The sequence below is a fragment of the Schistocerca americana genome, chromosome 2, assembly GCF_021461395.2.
Source record: "Schistocerca americana isolate TAMUIC-IGC-003095 chromosome 2, iqSchAmer2.1, whole genome shotgun sequence".
NCBI classification, from domain to species: domain Eukaryota; kingdom Metazoa; phylum Arthropoda; class Insecta; order Orthoptera; family Acrididae; genus Schistocerca; species Schistocerca americana.
Window position 1 is genome coordinate 897,193,433 of NC_060120.1, and position 4,865 is coordinate 897,198,297.

The following is a 4,865-nucleotide window of genomic DNA, read 5'->3' on the forward strand; positions in this document are numbered from 1 at the left end:
TTTACCTCATTTCCTGTTCCAGCAGAGTAATGTGTGCCAAAGAAACAACTGTATGCAAGTTTCCATATGAGCTTGAATTTTTAAATTCTGTCGTCACGTCGGTTCGAGAGGTGCATAAGATATCGTTTGATTCACCGTGTTGCGGCCTAGGAATTTTAGCATAAAATTATTGAACAGAAAGCAAATAACATTATTTTAAACAGGACTAATTATTGTTCTGACTGCAAAATAATATGTCAAGGTGTCCCACAAGACTCCGTACTAGGCCCAGTACTATTTCTGGTCTACGTTAATGATTTAACATTAAATATCAGCTCCCTGCCAGTTGGGCTCACAGAAGATACTTCTGTTGATCGTGTTAGGACAGCAACCAGCCACAAATTTACTTTGAGTTCCTTTATTCAAAGGAACTCAAAGTAAATTTGTGGCTGGTTGCTGTCCTAACACGATCAACATTTGTCTTCAAAAACAGCCACGGTCTCCAACATGTCATCATATGACAAAATTGCATTAAGATACTTCTGTGTTAGTTGTAAATTAGGATGAAGAAAAAAGTTGCGAATCGTTTATCAGTATCCTCAATGCCTTAGAGACTTTGTTTCAGCGAAAAGGGGCGAATCTAATCATATCTGAGACTCATATGAGTCAAAACGACAGCAGAGTGAAAACGACAGCTGATTAAGGTTATTCACAGCAAACGAGATATAGATGAAATCGATTAAGTCTAATTCTTACGATTAAATTTGGATGAAAACTTCAGTTTTCAGGCACCTGTCTAACGAACTGAGTAACTTTGCATTTGCAGTCCATTTGTTACTAACAGCAACTGACACGGATACGACAAAAGTAGTACCGGTACCATAGACCTGTTACTATTTTGGGGGACGGGAGAGGGGGGGGGGGCAGTCGAAAGAGACAGAAATTTATCGTTCGGTATACGGGTACTGTACACCATAAAGAATTATGTCGCCCATTAGACAGCAAACATGAAATATTAACTCTACCATCCCTATATATTTGTGACATTATTATGCTTTTGTGTAGGAAACAGGTATTATTTGAGCGAAATCATTTTGTTCACACATATGATATGAGAAACAAAGGAAATTTTATGCGTCAGACTATACAGGGTGATTCAAAAAGAATACCAAAACTTTAGGAATTTAAAAATCTGCAACGACAAAAGGCAGAGCTAAGCACTATCTGTCGGCGAATTAAGGGAGCTATAAAGTTTCATTTAGTTGTACATTTGTTCGCCATTTCAGCCAATAAAGTTTTTGATCCCTTTTTCTTCGAAGGTGCTACTGTAACTGGACTACAGTATCTGGAGATGTTAGAGAATTGGCTGTTCCTTCAGCTCGAACAAGAAGCACAACAATTCATATTTCAGCAGGATGGAGCGCCACCACATTGGCACTTATCTGTCCGTAACTACCTGAACGTCAACTACCCGAGGCGATGGATCGGCCGCCAGGCAGCCCGTGACAGAGCACTTCATCACTGGCCCCCAAGAAGCCTTGATCTTACCCCCTGCGATTTTTTCTTATGGGGGTATGTTAAGGATATGGTGTTTCGGCCACCTCTCCCAGCCACCATTGATGATTTGAAACGAGAAATAACAGCAGCTATCCAAACTGTTACGCCTGATATGCTACAGAGAGTGTGGAACGAGTTGGAGTATCGGGTTGATATTGCTCGTGTGTCTGGAGGGGGCCATATTGAACATCTCTGAACTTGTTTTTGAGTGAAAAAAAAAACCTTTTTAAATACTCTTTGTAATGATGTATAACAGAAGGTTATATTATGTTTCTTTCATTAAATACACATTTTTAAAGTTGTGATATTTTTTTTGAATCACCCTGTATATCCAGGCACCTGTATTCACTGGGACGAAAATCTGTAGTAAATGAAATGGGAACGAGATAATGCAGATGAAGTCAGGTCCACCGAAAAGAAAGCTCTACGAGGCGCTGATGATGAAACACTGTTGCTCAGAGAAGCGATTAATGAGGTTTCTATGAAAAATGGAGTTCTGTGTAGAAAAGCGTTGCTCCCCGCTACATATGCGCTGGTACCAACCTACGGCGTAATTACGTTTTCCTCTTCTTGTTTAAAGGAAGTATATTCCGATTATTGTGTTTGTGACATTCAAAAACTTTAAGACAGAGATATCACAGCTGTCACCGCCATTATTTTCACCGACCACACAAACGACGCCGTTGTGTTTGGAATCGCAACACGCTACACTTGTGTAGACCATTGAAATATTGGACGTTTGCGAGCAACGCAGAAACAAGTTGAAGCTTTTCTGCATACGGTATTTCTCGCGTCCTAGATGCAGTCAAGGTTTCACCATTGCTATTTAATAAAGAAAGTTGCCTGTGTTAGTTTTTTCACTGCTGCAAAGTACGCCTAATGCAAAGTGGTCCTTTAAACTGTAAGACATCATGCGCTTTACGGACATTTCGTGCATATCATATCCGCCTCACAAGAACGGTTGCGTTAACTGAGACCTTGCTAACAAGACAACAGCAGATGTGGGTCATTATGGCCAGATGACGTCGTGTTTTCCTTTGGTTGTGTCAGACTAACAGGAACTCGACTGACGGGTCCTTTACGGTAAAGTGTGGCGAGGAATAACTGTACGTATGACGCAAATCTGTGAAAAGGTCAACTTCTACCGAGTCTCTCCCCTAAGGTGCATTTTCTCTGGTGTTTTAGCCACTGTTTTCCAATTTCAGTTTTGCAACGTGTAGTTGAAGTCAGCCCAAATAAATCCTGCTCATCACGTCTGACACCCAGCATCAACGGGAAAGTGTCGGTCTGCTTCCCATTACATTAAATCGTAATTCTGTGTCCCCTTTCGTTAGAGCGGTCCCAAATTAGTCTAGGGCGTTATTCCTTTTATCGGTGTGTGTTAAATGGGACTGTGAAACATTAACAATGACCATTACTCCTGCAGCAACTAAGAAGCACTTCTGCTTGGCGGTATCAGTCAGCGCGGCACTGTCGTTGCAGGGATGCTGGTTATTCTTCGTGTTTTACACACCGATAAAACGAATATCGCACTAATTTGGGACCGTTCTGTTGAATGGGCACGTAAAATTCAACTTTAAAAATCATTTTGTTTGTAACGAGAAACCGAACGACGCTTTCCATTGACGCTGGGCGTTGCATGAAAGATGTGATGAACAGTATTTGTTTGGGTCGACTACAGCTACAGTTTGCAAAAACGAAATTGCAGATAACTACCGAAGAAAGGAGAAAATGCGCATGAGCACTCCAAAGATGGTCACCCCGTACAAGACTCAGCAAGACAGCTTACCAATACAGAGCTCGTGATTTTCGTCTTAGAATTAAACGCAGACATTTATAATGATAGCTGATGTCTGTCTTGCACGAATACAAGGGATTAATCAAAAGGTACAAACCTTTCTGTCTTTTTTTTCATAGGGGAAAGTGGGGGAAACGTGCGCAATGGGTAAACATGCGCATCGCTGTTTCTCTGATTTAAAAGCTATGTTGAACTTTGTAACCAGTGCTACACCTAGCGGCAGTTTAGCGAACTACTTTCGTCTGGTCACTGGGCCGCCATTACAGTCTCGCGTTCAGTGAATTTGCAAAAGGTGAAACGTGACGTTGTGATCTAATTTGCTGCCCTCGGGATTTAAGACGGTGAGCCTCTATTTATTACGTTGACTGAATTTACTTGTGATATAGTTAAAGCCTTCAACTTTTGTAGTCCTGTCTTCCTCAGTTGCGTGTAATATTACGGTATACTGATAATTTTTACTTATGGACAGTCTGATAGCAACTGAATAAAACACAATTTTAGTGCCATACGCGTTTCGCCTAAATTTTCTGCAAGGCATCATCAGTGGCAGGTTGCGTGGACAATTTCTTACATATTACGCTCCTGTTGAATTTTTGGTGTTGTTCTTCTTCTTACGATCGCCAATTTGCGGTTTTTTCGACATTCCACAGCACTATGCACTGAACGCTTGTTTTAATGCAATGTTTTGGTTTCTGTTGTCGACCGTCAAATATTGATAGTTAAAGCCTGTATGTTATGGGTATGTTTTGACGTGAGTCCTGCTTGGTTGTAATTAGTTTTAAGATCATTCTGGCCTAAATTCATTTCCAAGACACTATGGGGTAAAGGTGTGCACCGATGCTCACGTTTCCCCCTCATGTAGTAAAATACATGCGCACAATTACCGCATCCGATGCGCACGTTTCTCCGACGTTCGGGAAACCGTGCGCTTCGATAGTGTCTTGGAATTTTGTTTTTGGTGTGTTTACTTTTTAATATTTTGTGTTTACTTAATTTTTTATAGATACTAGAATAGTTGCTCTAAGTTTTGATATAAAATAAACTTTATTTAACGAACTCAATTTTTTTTTTAAAAAGTGCACACGTTCCCCTACTTTCCCCTGGTTAAAATTTTAGTGATTTGTCTAGAAAAGGAATAAAAATACAGTCAATTCGAAATGGCGATTATCTAAATTTTCACAATAATCTTTCTCGAAAAAAAAAACGAAACCTTCCCACCATAACAATTACGTGTTGTTCGAACCTACCGGTAACAAACCTAGCAGCCCGCTTCTGAATGGCTTCTGTGACGTCCTTCAATCCGACCTGGTACGGATCACAAACTCTCGAGCAGTACTCAAGAATAGGTCGCACCAGCGTCCTGTATGCGGTCTCCTGTACAGGTGAAACACTCTTTCCTAAAATTCTTCCAATAAACCGAAGTCGACCATTCACCCTCCGTACCATAGTTCTCGCGTGCTCGTTCCACCTCACATCGCTTTACAGCGTTATGTCCAGATATTTCAACGACTTGACTGTGTCAAGCAGGACA